The sequence below is a fragment of the Athene noctua genome, chromosome 1 (genome assembly GCF_965140245.1).
Source record: "Athene noctua chromosome 1, bAthNoc1.hap1.1, whole genome shotgun sequence".
Taxonomy (NCBI): Eukaryota; Metazoa; Chordata; class Aves; order Strigiformes; family Strigidae; genus Athene; species Athene noctua.
The window spans coordinates 141175653-141196960 of record NC_134037.1 but is presented as its reverse complement, the minus strand read 5'-3'; positions in this window follow the sequence as shown (position 1 = coordinate 141196960).

The following is a 21308-nucleotide window of genomic DNA, read 5'->3' as shown; positions in this document are numbered from 1 at the left end:
AGGAAGTCCTTCATCTATAAAAGATGCAGATCATATATTAGAAGTGCAGGCTGAGCTGTATGAAGAAGTCATAAATAATGTAACTCATTGAATTCCTCCCCACCTCCTGCCAGAATGGAGCAGGAACAGCTTATGATTTTCAGATAACTTCTGAATAAAGTTTATCTATGGAATCATCTCCATGAATTACTATTTACTTATACCTTCTGCATGAAAAGATAGTTGCTCTTATTCAGCGTTGGAAATTCCAGCTGTTTTGATCGGCATGTAGCTCTCAGCACATCTCTCCTCCTCCACTGAGCACAGGCACTTATTGAGAATTCACACAATTACACATTTTAAACTCAAACTTGATTCAATGATTTGTTTTCTGTGATGCTGGTAGAATGATTCCTCGTTCCTTGCAAGCAGTAAGCATTCATACCATTGGTGCAAGCTGTAGAGCTGTATTGCCAGAGCTCTAGATGGAGAGACCTGGGCTCTCGCCCATAGACAGGTGGTTACTTTTCAATACTCAGGAACCCCCTGCATCAAAACTTCTTCCTTTAAGAGCCACTAATAGCAGAAAACAAAGTGTGCTGTAGAGGACCTAGGTATTAAAGTCATGCAGTAGTTACAAAACTGGAAATGTATCTGTGCCATATTTGCCCCAGACCTTCAATACAGATACACTGTTCACCTATAAAACCCTCCTGCCATTGTGTTAATAAAGTAGGCTGATCAAAGGCTAGATTAGCTGTGCAGAGGGATGGAGAGCCCAGAGAATGTTACACATGATTGTTTCCAACATAGCCATGTAACAGATGTTAGTATACTCTTCAAAATAAGTGTGGTTTGAACTTTTTGATTTTCCACCACTTTTAGCCAGATACTTACTTTACTCATTTACACAAAAAGCACTTGTCAAACATATGGTTTGAACTTCTTAAAGTTTTATCTCCAGATGTGACGTCTTCAGTCTGCTGTCACTAATCTCCAGAGGGAGCCTTTGAAATTGTCTCTCTCCTTTAGGATCCTAGTTTAGAAGATCCCTAGGAACTTGAGATAGGAGGTAGGTCTTTGGTGGTTTTCTTGTGTGGTTTGTTTTATTTTTTCTTAGGAAAGAGAATCCCCCTTATGACAGACTTCATTACACTCTTTAGTAAGCAGGGAGAGCTGTTGAACTGAAATATGGTTGTTCAGGATAACCTGTGTTCAAATCAAACTCTTGCAGTGTGAATCCCACAAAGCTATCCCTGGAATAGTCAAAAACCTGAGGAAACACTTCTATCAAAACCATCATTTTGTTAAAACCCAAAACATTCCAGAGGGATGTATTTATTTTATATGGAGAAAATGAAACCTCAAAAGCATTAAATTTTTTTTTCTTTCCTTTATATAAAAAAATATTGCAACTTTCACTGTTTTCTTCCACAATTTGAGGTATGCACAAAAAAATAACAAAATACAAAATTAAAAATTATCACTTGGTTTCAACTTCAACACAAATGCTTTTATGATCTCAGATAAATTTGGAGGGATAGAGGGAGGAATGGTTATCTGACAATGTTTCAAAACTCAGCTTGGCTTTCCAAAAATATAACCAACCCTAAAACATAAAGCTTCGTGAGCAAGATTGGGTCCAACAATTAATCCAAATGACAATTCTGCTAAAAGCATTACTACACTTATTTTTTGTTATCCACATATCCACCAACATCCAAGTAAAACACACACAAAAATGACAGGAAAACCCAGAGAGAAGCTCATAGAGTCAATGTTTGCTTGCAGACAATATGCACTTTGCAACCCACTTCCAAATAGGCTTTGCAATGAAACCTGAACATTGGGCTCATCCCCATTAAAGTGTCATGGCAATTTTGGGATGAATGTGAAGCAGCTAAGTGATCCAAGGCCAGTTTTTAAAGGTCAAATGCCTGTTGTAGAAATAGTACACTTGTCAGCAGTCTCAGCTGATGCAAGAGATTGCACTAACACAGAAATTATACTACTACCTATCAGTGATAGAACAAGTCCCCAAAGAATGGTGCTAAGGTACATTAATAGGACAATGTGGAATAAATATTTTTTAAATATGAAGTTGTACTTCTGCCAAAGCAATTCACAGACAGTCAAGCAAAACAATCACATTGTTAGCTTGCAAAGGATTTCTATGCACTGCTAAGGAACATACCCAGGATTACTTTCAATGAGCAATGCCTAATGAAAAAACAATAGTCAAAAATACCCTCTTTGGTGAAAAGGACATTTAACTCATACAGAAAAGTAGTACACACCATAATAGCGTATGTTGTCAGAATCTTTCTGCTACTACAGGTGTCCGAACACTTTCCAAAGAGCAGTTATTTCAAGTAACTCATTACCTCTTTTCACAAAAAAATGTATAGTAACTCAGAGGACTTAGATTCGCTCAAGATTCAAGGTCAGGCAACAATGTCTCAGCAACAGCCCTGTGAAAAGACTCCTGCTCTCCTGATTTCTAATTGCCCAGCCCAGCAAGTAGGCCAGCAGCACCTCTCTGCAGCAGCAACACATGGCAAGCCTTCCATTCCTTCTGCCTATCAGATAAGTTCTCTACCCACATAACACACATTAACCAAGATGTTACATACACCCCAGCGAACACATCCACACAATAATGAGGATGACACACACAGCAGCATTTGCATGAAACAAGACCTCACTGAAGTGAGTGATGCCAATATCTTATATATTCTAAAGGGCTTGGCTACATATTTTAAATATTTAGAAGTGTAAATACTGCCTATGCTTTTTATGACACAATAAAAAGTGGTTTAATACAGCAATAAAAACTCAAATATGCCTTGACAAAGTTATTTCAAACACAGTTCTGAAGCCCATAGCTACTAAGTTTTAAACAGATATAATTTCGGAAAGGCCTTGACACAATACTATTTAAAATTAAAGTAAAATATTCTGAACATCAAAACTTACTAAATAAATCTCAAGGTTTTTATGGCACTAATGAATGAGTATGAGCACATTGGGACTGCCGAGTAATCCACATTAAAGCTATATATTGTAGATACAAAACCAGAAAACAGCATATGCCTTAGTCCCAAAAATGAAGTCTAGGACCACCTGGAATAACAGGGCTGTAAATGGGGAATTCTTGTGGTTCGAGCAAGAATATTTACAACAGTGACCTAGGGCACAAGTGAGATCAAACTGTTCAAAGAATTAGAAGTAGCATGTGCTGCATTCTGCCTGTTAAAACCTTGCACAACCAAAACAACAAAAAATTACAGCTAATTAAGCTTCAACAGTTAGTGTTCCATAACAAATAACCCTCAGCAAGGCTTATGAACAACCTCACACCTGCTGTGAAGAAGAGAATGTAACCAGCACTATTTCCCAGCTATTAGGGCGGGAGGCACAGCAGCTCAGGATCCACGACCTACCCATCCAAGTTCATCATATTATACCCACACAAGCAGCAAGGGGGGGGCAGTTCTCCCCTGCAGGCAAAAGGGCCAGCCCCAAGGCAAGGGGGATGGCCAGTACACATGCTGCAGTAGTAGCCATGTGGTCACGGCCAGAGCACTTGGTCAAGCAGGGCAAGGATGGGCAAGTATCTATGCAAGGTCTGCTCCCAGAGAGGTCAGTGGTGGTGGTGGCAATTTTGGCTTTAAAATAAAGTGTTAAGAGCTTGAGGAAAGCATTTGTCCCCAGGCTGCCCACTCAAGAGCTCAAAAATTGGATTAGTAAATTATTAGTTTTTGTTGGGTTGTTTTGTTTGGGGGGTTTGTTGGGTTTGGGCGGGGGGGTGTGTGTGTGTTTTAGGTGAAGGTTTTTTGGGGGGTTTGGGGTTTTTTTGCACAGACAATTGAAGCCAAACTTTTGCATCTCAACTGAAATGAGGCAGACACCACTCTCACAAGCAGTTAAGTTGACAAGTCTAACAGGACAGTGGTCTCCGGCTGAGGAGGAGTAATCTCTATCTGGCACCAATATCCCCAAAGCTACATCACCTTCACCACCCTCCCCACAAAGGTCCCTTCACTACCTTAGAGCAGCTGCTACAGCACTGGGCTCAGGGAAAATGCATTTTTTTTCTGAGCCATTACAACCAATTCCAGGACTGTTGAACCTACAGGACAATGAGCCACAGAGGATGTTTACTTTAAACATATACAGCATGCAGAATAGAACAGAGTAGGTTTGGCTTTTGTAAAGTAGTTCAGTTTGACTTTGAAAATCACAATGAACGGAAGTAAAAGGACAGAAAAATCAAGTTTTGCAGCATATGTTTGCACAAGAATTTGCATTTCTATTTGCCTATATTTTTTTTCCTTTTAATGTGGAAGATATCTTAAAGTGCTTCTCATTTTAATCAGAATTATTTTGGGTGTTCTGACAGGGAAACCTGGTACCAACTGCTCCTGCACTCACCTGGTATCAAGTACTTCTCCCTTACCAAGATTATTCAGCTCACTTCCAGTGAATTAAGGCAGTATTACAGCAAGATAAAAATTAAAATACACAGCATCCCCAAATCATATGCAAGTAATTGGCAGAAACAAGACTCAGTCTTCTGATTTAGACACTGTGGAGCCCTCTTCTTGTTAATTAAAAAAGGTTAGGTGAATGATTTAGATGAGCAATTCAGAAGAATTATGAACCTTCCTAAGCCTCTGTTCAAAATAAGAGCTGAATTTTCTGGAGACTCATAAAAATCCAACTTTAGTCACACACAGCTTTGTGCACGCATACATACACATGTGCACACCCTGAGCTTTCCACTTTCTACTACCCTTCCCCACACTTGACAAGCAGTAAAAGTGTCAGAATAATCTTGAAAAATAATATCTGTGTCAATAGAAAACTTTCTACTCTGTGCTGCTTTCAGTAACACCAAGTTCACTGTTAAGGGTAAGGAATTCTGGAAAGAGCTTTCCCATTTTTTGAAAAATGATAGCTATAAGAGTGATGAAAGTAATAAGGAATAAAATTTTGTTCTTGTCAACCAAACAAACATTTTTATGAATTTTATTTTGTGCTTGACTTTTAAAAATGTCATTCAGTATGCACAAAAACTTAGGAGAAGCTTTTTTTAAGTGCTTTTTGGCATTCTACAGAAGCACCTCTAAACATATGATTTTTTTAACACCTAAATGTGAAAGAATGTCTACTTTGAAAACATTGCATGTACTTATTTGTTTTTCCTCAGCATTAAGTTGCCCAAAGGAGCATGAGAGGACCTCAACTGCTGTCCTCACCGTGACTTATAAGCCAACTCTAGTCACATAGCTGTATAAGCCATTTATGCAGCCCCGGGATCAAGGTGACAGACCCTTCCAGCACAAGCACTGTGCCAGTGCAGTGATGATACACCTGCCAGCTGGAGCAGGCTCACAGCTGATCTTTCTGATGTGTGCAGAGGAATGTGGTTCTGCCCATAGATATCCATGTAAAGATGCCTGCAGCAAAAACCTAGCCAAATATACATTAAGAGTTTATCTACCCATGGCACGCTCAGGAGAGTCAAGGGAAATCAGCTGAAGGCACAGAGTTAAAGCCAGAAACTTAGAGTATTAGATGAAAGTTACTTCTAAGAGGGAATATGGAGATGATACATTAAACACAGTTTAAGGAAATATACCCAGACTTCCAAAGTCGATTCTCCTTTCAAAGCACATATGTAAATAACAGGAAGACAGAAAAAAAACCAGTAAAGACACAGTAAATGTCAGTTTTTCAGAAAGTACCGGTTTTACATATGTATCATCCAAAGAAATGTAATTACTCATATTTAAACTCCATTAAAACTCACAGTACAATAAAGGTATCAACACTTCTTTGCATTTTAGGAGGCACAGAGACTGGAAGTTTCATCTTGAAGCAGCACAGGTTCATTCCCAACACCAAGGCCAAAAGAAGAATTAAGTTTGGGCACCAATTGCACATCAAAGGCTCTCAAGCTACTCAATGATGCTCTTGATTCTAGTACCTCTGTTGTTACTGTACTGGGTCTATGTTACTATTTTCCTAAAATTGGGATTGTAAAACTATAATCCCATTGCAGTTTACCACCAGTAACTCCCGTAGGTCTCACCTCAGCACAACATCAGCAACTGCCTTTTCAATCTGGGAGAACAGCAGCATGAATTAGTGACCTGACAGCTTTCACAAGGCAAAGTGCCATTTAGTTTTAAAACAAAAATCACAGTCAAGAAATTTCATAGGAGTACAAAATGTGAAAACTTATCAAATATTATATACCAATTACATGGGACCTTGGGCACAGAGACAACTTTATGTAGCTCAGTTGTGTTATGCCTCCCTAAAAACACCCCTGAATTCTCTTCCCAGCTGCTTCCTTTTACTCCTTCATCTCTTGATGCTCAGCTTCTTCATCTACACAGAGAGGAAATTAAGGCTAGAGAAATTCTTGCAGTGCAGAAGGATCAGTGTCATTTAACATTTTGTGGGTTTGCATTATTTAACTGCTTCTTAGCCAAGAGCTGATCCTTAATGAAGTCCTTCCAAGCCTACTACAGCCTATTCCTCATGGCAAAAGCATCCTGCACATATCAGAATTTAAACTCCAAGTTTTTCTTCTCTTGAGATTTTATAGCATTAGAATGAAATTAAGTTTTGTTCAACACATTCTTAAATCAGTTGCAAGGCACAATCAATTAGAAAAAAACAATTTGAAACTACATAGTACAAAGGCTGGTTTCTGCACAAGTTTCTACAAGTTTCTACATGATTCAATTTTGGTCAACTAGCTTAAAATTCATACACCATATTATGCAGAATGGTACAGTAAGTATTCAATAAGACAATGAAACTGTGCATAAATTTAAGATTATGCATCAATTGCAGTTCCTTACTGAACTGGTCTCCTATACATGATTCTTTTAAGGCCATAAATATTTCAGAGAGATAAAAAAAGAGTTTAAAGAATTCTCCCATCCCCCAAATAAATCGTGAGGTCAAGAACACAGAAAAGGTGCAGAAATAATCCTGGCCTGACATTTTGGCCACAGGTCTATTTCACTTTTTAAAAACCGATTTAATAAACTTTGAAATGTTTTTTATTTTATATTTTACTTGCATACAGTAGTAAGAATTAATCTGTTTATAATTGCACAGGTGGAAAATGCAATTTCTAATTAATGAATCAACCTAACCAGAATTTTTACTACTGCTTTCATAACATGAGGCTTTTGTTCCCCCCCCCCCTTCCAAAAGGCTGTGCATTCTTTACTTGCTCATCTGCAGGAATTTACAGGTGTTAAATTAGCCACAGTAAGCCTTACCTTTTGTTCCCTGAATGCTATCAAAACATATTGAGTATTACAATAGAAACATATTGAGAATTACAGAGAAAAAGTTAATTAAAAATTTGAATATAAGCACTAGAAAGTTCAAACAAAAGATTTTTCCCTGGTTCATACCAAGATCTGGCTGCATACATAATTACACATAAATCAGACTAACTTTCTGTGCTTTGCTTCTTCAATAAAAAAAATAAACCTTTCCCCCTGCAATTTAGCTATACATTTATAAATAACTAGGGCTCCTATTACAGTCAATATCTTGTGGATGTGATGTTAAAGTGATAAGATATACACAAAAGGACCAAAATGTTCCAGTGATTTGTACTGTTGGGGCAGCTTGCCAGGTTCCCCATCTAAATCCATCCTATAAATAAGGGTATTGTAATGCAAAAAAAACTCCCAAGTATCCACTCTGGTTTAAAGACAAGTTCCTTCAGTGTCAGCTTTCCACAAATATAATGATTGAGTTTAGTTCATAAATGTCATCTGAAAGCAAATTTGAAGATTGCTGCCTCCAATATTCATACTAAAATAGTAGATTTCATGTTAAAGGCCACTGTCTGACATACAGAAGGAACCTCCTCCCTCCCCATTTCTCATGAAAGCCTTTGCACACAAGTACTTAAATTAACTTGGGTAAAGATCTAATTACACTCCTTGTGGAAAGGATGATGCACAGATTTTTTTTTTTTAATTTCATTTGACAGTAACCAAAATTTGAAACTATTTGTACATCGCAAAAACCATCATAGTACAATTTTCCTCTCAAGCTGTTGAAGACCATGTTAGGAATGCTGTTAAAGGGAATTCAAGCAGACAAGACAAGAGAGCCAAGGCAAAGACATTAGGACACATGCCAGCATAATAAGCAGGGGTCCTCTGTGTCAGTAAATCTGGGAACCTGATAGTTCCTCATCCCACTCACTCCCACACACTGTGCAACCCTAACCATCACAGGATATGGGACAGAAACATTTCTTAATAACACATTTTCAGCCTTGAAAAAAGGATAAGCTGTCACTGCCATTAGTTTTCTACCACAGTTTCCTTGAGGCAGATATGATTAAGTATCACTGGAGAGGGCTCATGATTTCGGTTTCTATGACTAGTTTGAGTAGTTCAGACAGTGCTTTGTGTAGTGGCATAGATTTAATACAGGCTCTGGGACAGTACCTCCTCCAACATGAAGCTGGCATAAGAGAAAAGGAGTAAATTTTACAATAGTGTTGTGGCCATGATGGTGTTGAAAGGTGAAACTGCTGAAGAGTAGTAATAGCTTTTATTTAATCATCCACTATAACTGGAAAACCACCACAAATAGATGCTGTTTTAGATATATGAGACTTTAAGAGCCAAAGTAGAAGGTATATATTGCCAGAAGAACACAGATGAAGCATGTTATGTCCTAGAAAGCTCATGCATAGAAGGCCCGACCAGCATACTATACTGAGCTGGGACCAGTACAGCAGAGTATTTAACAGGTGCTACCGATTAGGTTCTGCCTTTTTCCTCAGAATTTGCACTTCTGTCTCTCCAGCTTTGCTCTAATTCCAAGCATACAACCTGCTTGCACCAGATGAAAACACACCACACTAAAGTAAATATAAAATACAGCAATGCATTTCCTCAGCAACAATAAACACTCTTCTCCTGCAGCAGATCACACATCCTACACAAACACTTTCTAGAACATACTATGTTTCTTGCATTGCCCTCTGGGAGGAACTGGGCAGCCACTATGCAGTCAGATAACTCATAGACATGTCTGAAGACAGGCACCCAACAGTTAGCATAACTTTTTACAAGAATTCTAGCTCTCCATCTTCAAGGACAACCTAGAAAAGTCAAGTGATGGAAATAAGATTAATAACTGTAAAAGATACTGCATACTCAATATTAGAAACAATCAAGAATTTAGAGACCATTTTGTAACCCATTAGAAACTCCTCTCTTTCCACCCTAAGGGAATCTCTCCATGCTGGGGGAGGGAAAGATGGCTATCCCTACACAGATGCACAGGTCTCTAAGAATGTGAAATCACAAATTTTTCAAGTGACATGTGAAACAGTATAAAAAAAAATCCGCATACTTATCTTCTACTAGTCTTTCTCCTGATAAGGAAAAAAGCAGCTCAGAAGCTGAATGTCAAGGAAACAGCTCAGCTCCCACCCCTACATTAAAAAGAAAGAATACCGAGTTGTATAAAAGTCTCAAACAAATAGTAAATTCAACAAAATGCCAGTCTACTTCTGACCATTTTTTGAACAAAAAATAAGATCAGTAAATTGTTAATTTCTAATTATATGCACAGTTAGAACCATACCTAGAAATAGCTAGTAGTTGGGTACAGTTTTCCTCTTCCCTCCTCCTAAATTGTTAGGCTAATCCTATAGCTTTTTGTTCTGGGAAGTGGGAATACGATGCAGTATACAGGTTGTGTTCATTTTGAGGGCACAACGGCTCAAATTCAGAAAAATATTGTAGGAGTCCCAGTCCCATGGATATTTCTGACACAGATGAACATGTGCCAAAAATCAACCTGACAGAAGGTTTGAGTGACCCAGAACCAGCACAGGAGTACAATATAGCCCAACCTAACAAGGACTAACTTGGTACAGCTGTACAAATACAAATAATCACAAAGCACGCTTTTTAAGTACACGATATACATATTAACAAAGAGACTCAAAACAAAATCCATTATCAGTGCTATATAGTTTCAAGCACCCTCTTTTAGCAGTGTAACCATCACCACCACACAGATACACCTCCTTTCCATACAGCATTCCTGCTCCAGTCAGCACAGAGACAGGGTTAGACCAAGCTGCTACCTCCCAGACAAAAAACAATTCATTCACTGCTCCCTTCCCTGAGGCAAGGTAACAGAAACCTCACCAGGTTGAAGGAACTGGAGCACCACAAGTTCAATCAGCTCTGACAGGTCCACAGCTCAGCTGAAGTGAGTGTTTGCAGTACTATGTAGGTGTGCACGCACAGTAATATTTGTGCTGTTATTGAGATATGTAGAAAGTTTGATTATTACCTGAGTATTTGCCTTTAGTATACTTTCAGTTCCCATTAAATCTTATTTTGAAGTGCTTTTAGCACCTGGCAGTTGTAGCAGCCCTCACTGAGTAGCACTAGACACAGTCTTTCAAATACATTTGAGAGGCATCAGTAGAAGTTATATTTGCAAATACACATGGAAGCATTTAAGTATGTGCAGCATGCCGCTTCAAAAAGCACAGTCCTATCAGTAAAAGCAATAAAGCTCAGCACTTTTACCTTCCTTTAGTTGCATTAGAAGTGACTGCTTGAGGTTGGCTGAAGCTCCTGTTAATGCATTTTGAATGGAGTGCACTTTCTCCACCTCCTGTTTAGAAGCCTCTCATCCTATTTCAATGTACATCTTGTGCCTCCAATTAGCTGGGAGCTGCTCTCCTGTGTGCGGGTCTCTGTCAGGTGGGGAGTTATCTTAACCTTGGCAAGGCTCCCCCCACAAGTTGGATCTGAAGCATTACAACTCAAACACCACTTCCAAACGAAGTCACACATACAGCAGAGTGCAGGGCATACCAGCCCCACACACCTCGCCTAGTGGTGGTGGTGCTTTTATGGCCACACTTCATAGCCCTTGAAAAACAGCCAGTATTTGCTCCTAGGACATCAGGCATTTACCTCTAGCTGCTTCAGCTCTTCACTGTAGTGCCTCAAACAGGTGCAGGGGTTGGTTCATGAGGTCAGCAGCCAGATGATTTGCTGAAGTTAAACAAATACATGAAAAGTCATAGGAAAGCCCAGCTTTTCTCACTGAAGGAGGTAATCTGTGAGGAAGAACAACACTTTCACTACTCCTTGGCTGCACACCCCCTCTGGCATCACACCACAGGCTCACTCTCAGTAAGGCACCCTCTATACTGCTTGGAAGCCTTACAGGAACCTCCACACAGGTCAAGGTATAACAAGAGCAGGCTAAGCCACCAAGGGGATCCCATAGCAAGAAGAAGAAAAGCCTCATAAGCCAAGGCCCAGCTCTGCAGTATCCAAGAAAAGAAGGTCTAGCAGTAGCCAAGTCCAGCCAGGGGTCTAGATCATAAAGCAATCTCCTAACAAAAATGGAGATCTGGTGTCAAGCAGGAAACCAATCCACAGGTCAGCATTATGATCAGGTCCAATAACTGCCAAGCTGGCATGGGGTGATAGATAAGGTCAAGGCAGGAATTTAGTCTAGGGGTTAAGGTCTAGATCAAGAAACTCTGCAGACATAGACAAAGCTGAAGGATATCATTCCTCCAACAAAGGTCAAATGTAAGTAAAGACTCAGAGCTGGGCTTAAATAGAGCTCCTGGGCTCAGGGGTGTGGATGGAAGACAAAGGTGAGGCTGTTTAGGGCCATTAAGGCTTATTAGTGTGCTCAGGGCCTTAACAGCTGTACCGAAGAGCAACAGCAAATTGCAGATCCTTCCACGGGGTATATTAACACGATGAGGTGTGGATAGTGTTGTGTTGATTTTCTAGTCTCTCTGTTAGCTGGTTGGTCTTCTTCCCCACTTATTCCCAACAATGATCTATCTAATTAATGCCCTATGCATAAGACATGAGAAGGCACAACCAAGCAACCACTTTATTTCTTTGTGCTCCAGTACATCCTTTTGGAGACTTTGAAAAACTAAATAGTGCATGCATCATACTGAATGGGTAGTTCATATTAGCCCCTGTAGTGTTTATTTCCCATTCATTTCATTCTACAAGGAGTTTTAGGTATTGACTTTCCATTCAGATCTGAGTAGAAATCCAAGACAGGAAATTTTCTCTGGTCACCCAAAACAGCACCAAAGCCAACTGTGCACCCTCTTGTGTTACTACTACTTCCATTGAACTTTTTAAGCACTGAGTCCCCATGCTCAGTGCTTTGCATCAGGCCCCTTAAACCAGATGGCACTACTGCTTGACCTTTCTCCAGGAGGTCTAGACCTTGGATTCTACTGCATGAGACATGCCACCTTACTACCTTCAAGAGGTAAAAAGGAAGGAGAAAGGCAGAGAAATAGAAGACAACAACCTGATGTCAAAGCTGGAGAGATCGGGTTGGGGGGGTTAATGTGGAACCTTGGCAACCTGTTTGATGCTTGTTCTGAATTATTGCAGAATTTGTTCTGTCTAGATTAAAATTTTATAAGCAACAAGGATAATAAATCAGCTACAGAAAATGGAAAAGCTATGTCTGCTCTTGAAAGAATTGGTGCTCCTTGAGGTAACTTTTCTCCCAGCAAATGCTTAGGTATCTTGCTTGAAGCTTGACAAAGAAAATACTGTCAAGTCCGGGGGGGGGGAGGGGAATTAGAGGAAACAAGTAAAAAACAATACGTGTCTTTCAAATACAAATACTACCGAAGAATTTCTGGAACAAGATCCATATGAATTACGTAAATTAACATTTGACAGTTGTGCTTTCCTGAGACAATCTGCATGATGTTTTGGTTTTGGTGGATAATCCTCTCCATCTGAATTAATCCCCCTTGGATTTTTTCACCTTGACTCAACCTAACTGGTCTTGAAAGGGTTTGGCTGGCTGTCTTCTCTGTAATTACTACTTTCAAAGAAAATTAAAACAATTGTGCAGTCGTCAGTGTATTTGTAGATCTTGCCCTTGCCTGCACCTTGCATGCCTAAGGTCCTCAGAGTGTAAGAGTTCAGTTTGATGGAACACTAAATGGAAGTAATATATTCTTACACTTTATCTCCTAGATGTATGTGATGTTTTACCATACATCTCATATTTTTTTATCTCAGAGAAAGGAAATATGCTAATGAAACATGCCATCACAAAGAAGTCTTTTTAGGGAAAAAACTTTTTTGCTATTCTGTCACTTAAAGTTGTTAAAGTAATGATAAATCGTTCACCAGGATTCTGAGCCCATCCCAATGCAGGCAAAGCTTTCAGTTCTCTGCTTGCTCTGTGCTAGACTGCTCCATTGCTTATAGAAAGTAATTACACATTACGCACAGATACATGGATAACCAGGTGATGATAAACATCCTGTTCCACTCTTTCCATGGTCCCATTTTTTCTACCCCGTTGTGACTGTGGTCTTTGATTTTTATTTTATTTTCTTCCCTGTGCAGGTTCTCAAGGTGGTAAAAGGGAGGAAACGCATCTGCATGCAGTGTAGCTGGTGGTTGAAGCCAGATGTTTTGTTTCACGTTTGGATTTCAGGTAGCAGGTCTGGGGTGTTTTGGGGGCTTCTAATTGTTTTACAAAACCTGCTGGCAACATGATATTTCCCCATCTAAGTGAGAAAAAGTGATGTGTTTGCCACGCAGACAACAGTGAAGCTGACGAGCTAGGAGTTACCTCTTCTTGCACTGTGAAAAATCACATTCAATTGTAAGAAAAAAGGCTACATGACTGTAAAATAAACTATAAAATATGTTTATAGTTTATTTTATGTTTATATAAAATAAATTATATAAATATAAATTATATAATTTATATATATTTAATCTATATATAAATATATATTTATTCATAAATATATATTTAAATATATAAATATAAATATATTAATTAATTATTTAATTAATATAAATTAATTATATTATATGAATTATATTATATATTATGTAATTATTATATATAATATATTATATATATTATAAATTACATATTATATTAAATAAATTAATTGTTTATATATATTAAATATATATTAATATTATATATACTTATATATAATATTAATATATTATTATATTAATATATTATATTAATATATTATTATTATATTTAATATATATTTATTAAATATATATTAATATTATATATATTTATATATAAATTATATAAAAATATTTATATAATTATATATTAATATTAATATAATATAATTAAATAAATATATATATTTATATATACTATTAATATATATATTTATAGATATATAAATATATAAATATATATTATATATTTATAGATATTTAATTTATAGATAAATTTCTATATATTTATAAATATATCTTTGCATATATATATTTATAAATATATAATTTATATATATTTATATAAATTATATAAATATAATATATAATTTATATAAAATATAAATTTATGTTTATACATAAACTATGCTTCAATGCTGTTCTCAGGGAGGGCCCATGTGTCATAAGGCCACTCTAAGAAACGCAGGGACAGTTTTGGCCCGCACTTGATAAAAAGCAATTAAATGTCCTCCTGAGTTATAGGAATGTATTCATTCACTACTCCCTCTCTACATGCAAAAGGAATGCATCAGTCAAAAAGAGGACAGCTAGAAGAAAAATTATGGTAATAGCTGGTTCTAAAAAAAAATATTGTAATAGTTTTCAGTTAACTCAAGCAAATGAGGCTAATTTGAGAAGGATGTTACTACTCATAAAAGTGAAATAGTTTAGAGAGAAGTTTTAAACAAACAGAAGGTGAAAATCCAGAAGAGTTTGTGACTGATTTAAGGTTAAAGAGCTAATCTTGCAATTGCAGTTAGCAATCACGGTAATTGAGCTCATGATAAGAGACCAGATGGTGATTACAGCTAGGAGAAAACACCCAGAGAAACTGATTACTAGAAGCTTGGGATTAACTCATAATTTAAGAAGAAGAAGAAAGAAAAAGAGAATATAGCCAAGAAAGGCCTTTATTCAGGTTGATGCTAGGGAATGTCCATAGTGTTTGATGCTAATACCAGTACAGAGAATGTAAAAATGACAGAAACAGAACGGCATGAATGACTCAAAGTAAGAATTCAGAAACTTAGCACAAAGAGCTCCACATAATACTCTCACAAAACAGTAAATCTCAAGTCCCATAAGCCTGGGAACGTATAAGTTTCCCACAAATGCTTTCAAGCAAGGAAGTGTCCCAGTCCTAAAACAACAACGTCAAGCCCAGAGACCACTGATTTGCATCTTACATGTTGAATAGCAGACCTACACTCAAGTATAGAAGGTGATTGGGACTTTGCCCACATGTGTAAAAAGTTAAGTCATTACATAAAGCCCAGATAAGCTGAAACAACTATAAACAATTTAATGTCTTTGTCAAACTGGGCTTGGCAAAAAGTCTACTTCCCTAAAATAGGAAGATTATTTTTTCCATCTGTAATATATGAGTTGTAAAAGTCATGCAACCTTGAAAAAGATTTAATATTTAAAAGCACAGACACCTCACCTTTGACAAAAATCTAAGGAGCTGAGTTTAAACCTGCAGTGCATACAAGTCACTGGCCATTTCTTTCAGTTCAATTTCAAAAGGACAGTGAACTGCCACATCACCTTCCAAAGCTGAATGTACCTACAGAAAAAAATTACAAATATTAGCACCATATTCCAATCAAAAAAATCAAACCAAAATAATGGAGATGCTAACCTTCAGAAAAGAGAGACACAGAGAGAAAGGTGTTTTGCAAGGTCGACCAACTGAGTCCTTCATGGCAGCAGAGGAGTAACTGATGTCCTGGAGCAAACCAGGCACAGATATGTGTATGCTTGACAAACAGGCAAGCAACCGTCCTATACAATTATTCTCATTTCTAATTCATCCCTCTAAAAGATTCTACAAATAAAGAGTTGCTTGTCAAATCCTATTTTCATTAGACTCAGTAGTGGGATTCATATAATATAATTTTAGCTATCCAAAAGTGAGTATTTGGTCTAAGTTAGTTATTTAGGTTCCCTCTCCAGTAAGTGAAGAAAATGAGGTACTTTGAGAGGATTCATCATTTTCATGTCATTCTAAGATAGTTATCTAAGGTAGTAAAATTAATTGCTCTCTGGAGCAATTGATCTTCATTTTATCTCTATTGACTACAGGCAGAGTCTAAACATTTACCTTTCATGAGATGCTTCATTTTTAGATGGCTAAAATTAGATAGGAAAACTCCCACTTGTTATGCCTGGGAAAGTAATCTCTGATCATGGGCCACTGTTTAATGGACAGAAGTCTGAGCAGTTTTCAGCACAGTGTAAGTTGAAAGATAGCACCTTTGTCCCCTTCCCCCACCACTCCTATTGTCCTCAAGAGCCCAGAAAATCACACCAAAATACTTAAGCACGCATTAAATAGGAACTACAGATTCAGATTCTGATCTCTGTTTAGCACTAATGAATTGCAGGATGGAACCAAAGAGCACACATCTGCACGTAGCAGCTTGGGTCATCTTCTCTTCAACAGGGAACTCTGAACAGGAGCTCTCTGAAAAGGACAAGCTGATGAACCAAGAGATCAGTGTGGTCATAACTAGGGATGGCACAGGTATCAGTAGCTGTAAGACGCTGACACTCCAGCTAGACCAAAAGGAATAGGTGAGGCTCAAAATAAATAGTGCAATAAAGTATAATGCTGCAATATAAAATGGAGATAAGGAGAATGCAGTCAGTCGTCTTACACGAGGGGACACCCAAAACTGGAAATTGAGCTCCTAAAGTAGGACAGAGCTAGACTAAATGGGCTAACAACCTCACAAATGGTGATACACTGACTCAGAAGAGATTTCCAAGTCCCTGTTATAGCCGTGGATCTTTAAGAGCCTAACTGGATGGCATTAATAGTCAGGTGTGTTTTAAATCCTATTTAAATTAAGGGAAATTGTTACTTGATGTGATTTTCAATAATAGCTGCAGAAAGGGAAAAGGGAAAAAGGAAAAGAAGGAACACGGCTTTTGGAGGCTCTAGAAAGACCCAGATGCCATGTTGCACAGATGTTTCCACGAGGCATTGCTGAACAGGAGGGTTCAAATGAAGCAGAGCTCTGTAGGCTCTCTGGCTCTAAGTAGTTGCTGAACAATACATGCAAGGTTTAATTTATATACAGCTGTATAAGAAACTCACCTGTTGCAAACACCAGCAAAACTAAAATGGGTGACTATCTGCTATCATTAGTTTTATCATCCCCCGATCAGCACTCTCCTGGATTACTTTACTTATATATAAGAAAAGTTAGTCTATCCTTAAAAGTCTCATAAAGTTGAAGGACATTTTAAAAATAACTCACTCAGTAGGCAGACCTTTAGCCTCTAACATTGCTTTATTAAATCACAAAACACTATATATTCAGATAACATTAAGGTTCTGACCTTGGATGCACAAAAGTAAGGAAATTCAGAGGAAAGTTTGAACCTTTGTCTGTATCTAACATCAGACTTTTGGCTACTGTTTGCATTGAGGGCTTGTGGCACCTACTGTAGCTATGAAAGATCTCCTGGGGCTTGGTGTCCCTTTCAATTTATAGGTACAATAGATTAAGGGTATGACTTTAAACTGGACATGAAGTATCTTGTACTTTAAGGTTGAATTCAGATCTTTAGCCAAGTTTGGAGACTTTCTGAGTTCAAATGTTCCTGTGTTTTAAACATATCAAGACAAAGTGAAGAAAGACCCCTTATCGACAGCATGCTGTGACGGTTAATGCAGAAATACAAAGTCTTTGCAACTAAACTGTAAGAAGACTGAAAAAGTACCCTCTTGCCTAAGAATCAGCAGAAGAAATTTCAGGACAGAAGAAGAGATTTTTTTCTTCCTCTTTCAAAAACTATTCCAAAACGGGGCTTTAATATAAAATTATGATTTAATCAGGCACTCCATTATTCTCTAACAAACTAAATGGAGAAACTCACAATTAGCTATGTTTTCCTTCCCAAAACATCATTGGGGGAGTTATGAAGGGGTTAATTCCCTAATTTTTAAAAAAAAAAATTAAAACCATATTAATAATTATTCTCCCTCAGGTAAAACTGTAATACCAAATGCTATCTCTGAGTATGCCGTTACAGTGCATTCATAATTTCTTTTACAAAATTACAGATATGCCAACAGAAATTTAAAATAATAAAAAAACCCTGAACACATATTTCCCCAAATAAAAAGCAATGCAGAGTAACATAGGATACCAAATAATTCTCTTACACAGTCAGGAAGCTCTATGTGTGGGAGAATAGCAAGCCTTGTTTACTTCAGATGTGTATTCCCAATGCCATCATCTTCCTCAACCTCCGATTCCCTCCACCAGAAGTGGCCGTTTCTTTCAGTCATTCAGCACTGCCTGAGCTCCCACCATGCTGCTTTCTGTTGCCCTCCCATCCCCACCCTTCCCCACGGGTATCCCCAGGGAGAAAGCGTGGGGGGATGGTGCATACATGTCACAGGTCAGCTTCATGGGCCGCTTGCTGGCCAGGGAACCCCAGGGTCCCACAGACTCCATGTGACCCCTAGAACAGGCATCTCGTTGGCCTTTGTAGTTTCTACCTATCTGACAAATTTGACTGAAATTATGCAAGAGGTGACAGCTTGAGAGTGGGAGGATGGCTGACCGATTTACTCATAGAGAGTAATCCACTGATCTTCACTGCCGTAGAAAACCAGATGTTTAAGAAGGCTTCTGAAAGAGGAAATCATCCCCTACTATCAGCTCCACACTACTTAACTCCATGTTACTTACCAAGCCACGTCAGTCCTTGGCAGGTTTAACCTTCCATCTCAAAGTACCTTCACATCTGAAGGCCTTCCATCCCTCCCAGCCCTGCCACTACCCCACACTGACCTGTGTGATAAACTACATCCCCTCAGCTGAAGAAGCACCTTTGCTTCCCAAGTGGTCCCCTCAGGGTGAGCCAGGGGAAAGTTTCCTGGTGCCACAGATCATGCTAGTGGGGACACGGGGAAAACGCCACTCCACGATGAGTTTCACCCCTTTAAAGGGTGCTGCTTTAATCCTTGTTCATTTTCTAACTGATGCTGTTCTCATTAGTTCCACATAATAACTAGTTTATAATTGCATCATTGCCTACAAACGCTAGACAGGTACCACGGATTTTGTTCTAAATTTTTTAACACAGGGTAATATATTGAAATGAAAGAAAAAGGAAAAAAAAAACCTTCAGGAATCATGCAGAAAGATAAAACTAAATTGCATTTTCAGTCTAAGAACCTTAATAGTTTCCTAATAACTACATCAGGGAATGCTAGGGTTGTATCTGTACATTTAATTTAGACTCTTGCATGCAGGTACTTGAAGATTTCAGTTTTATGCTGTGTATCATCTAAGGTCTGTCTGGGATATTCGGAAATGTGTTTCTAATTGCTTTCTTCATGCAAAAGAGATGCCATAGATTACCAACAGCAGACCTATTAATCATCAATCTAAGTGCAGCTAGTCTTCTGCATACAATATTTATAAGTGTTTATATACCTCTGGCTAATGCTCACAATCAATGACTGCTTGACAAGGCATGCTAGAGAGTTATCAAATGTCTAAATCTTTCCAGGAGATTTAGTCTGTAGTTGACCTTTATTCTAGATTATATTTGTGATAAAAAGATTTTTTAAAAGGAAATTATTTTTAAAACATTTACTTTCCCGGGGAACTGAAAAACTGACTGACTGCATATTTCTTCTAGACCTGTGGGACTTTTTATTGCTGCCTGTCTGGTCTTTCAAATCATCATCAACTACTTAATGAGCAAATATGATTTCTCTTGTCTTTGTAGTTTCGAAAGGTATTGCTATGAAATAGGCCTTATGTGAGCTATGAGGGGGGGTGTGTGTGTGTGGAATCCAATTACTGTATTAGTTTAATTGTGTCTCCCCACATCCTATGAGACCAAGCAGTAGTCTAATCAATTTGCAAATAATGTTTATTCACATTTTGCATATTTCTGGTTGCTGGAAAAAACCTATTTACATTCTAAAGAGTGTATTCATCAGCTGCTGGTCAAACAGCATCTAAGCACTCATTTTTTCCTTTCACAGTCAAGCTCAAAAAATTGTTGTAATTCAGCAATGAGAACAAGAGAGCCCTCTTTCATTTCCATTGAGCTCTTCTGTTGAGAAACAGGGCTGGTCAAATAATTTATTTCATTTATTTAGTTAGTTTGCAAATAAACTATGTGATGATATTTTTTCCCCCGGCTTACAAATCATTTGTGAACCAAATCAAATACTGTGACTGTGTATCTTTTTACAGGCATTTCCACAAACTTATTTCAATCTTTGAAACACCTGAAATTGCTTTGCTTTGAATATGTGTTACTTGGTCATCTTGGTGTGGGACTGGTCACATGAGAAATACTAGAGGACAAACATTTAATCAATCCAGAAGTCATTTTCCTTGCAAGAAGAGCAATTGCCATGTCTAGAAAACAAAACCTGGGTGGAAAGTCATAAATATTTGGGAAAAACAAAACAAAACAAAACAAAACAAAACAAAACAAAACAAAACCACAGCTCTTTGGAATTCTGCATAAAATACCCTATACTTGACCTCGCCTCTTCCCTTCTCGAGTCGTTGTTCCTCTTGCCATCACTTTTAAACAGACGTATCAAGACTGTTACCTCCCAGACCCCCGCCATTCAGCTGGACTCCTGTGTTACTGAGGCACAGGGCCCTATGCTTGGCACAGTCATAGCATTTCTTCAGGGAACATTCGGTCTTGTGTTTGCCTATTTGCCTGCAGCTCCTGGCCAGAAATAACAAAAAAAAAAAAACCAAACAAACAAAACAAAACACCCTTACAGCTGTGAAGCTGCCAATGTGCAGCTGTGGCCATCTCAAGAAGAAAATAAGGGAACTATTTCTGGAGGTTACCAAGCCACAGCCAATACTTTTGAAAAATTGTACAATATGCTAAGTTTCTGTGGTGGATGCAAAAAATTCCTGTCAATGGCATTTGCAGCTCAATTCAGCCTAAACTCTGCTGAGTTTCTGCTGCCAGGAGACTGGTCTTTTGGACTTTTTTTCCTTGTTCCTCTGGTCTACCTCAGAAAAAGTAGATAGGGACTTCACTGAATTGATCCTCTCTGTCTTCTGCTGTCTGGTGACAGCAAAATTGTAATTACATGAAAAAAGGCTAATGTTCAGCACATTTCTTTTTGATCCCGAGGTAACTCATGGCAGTGGTAGGTAAAATGATTTTTCAAGCATAAGCAGAAAAGCCCCTGAGGAAGAAATATGCTGTATAATCATGAGAGGAAAT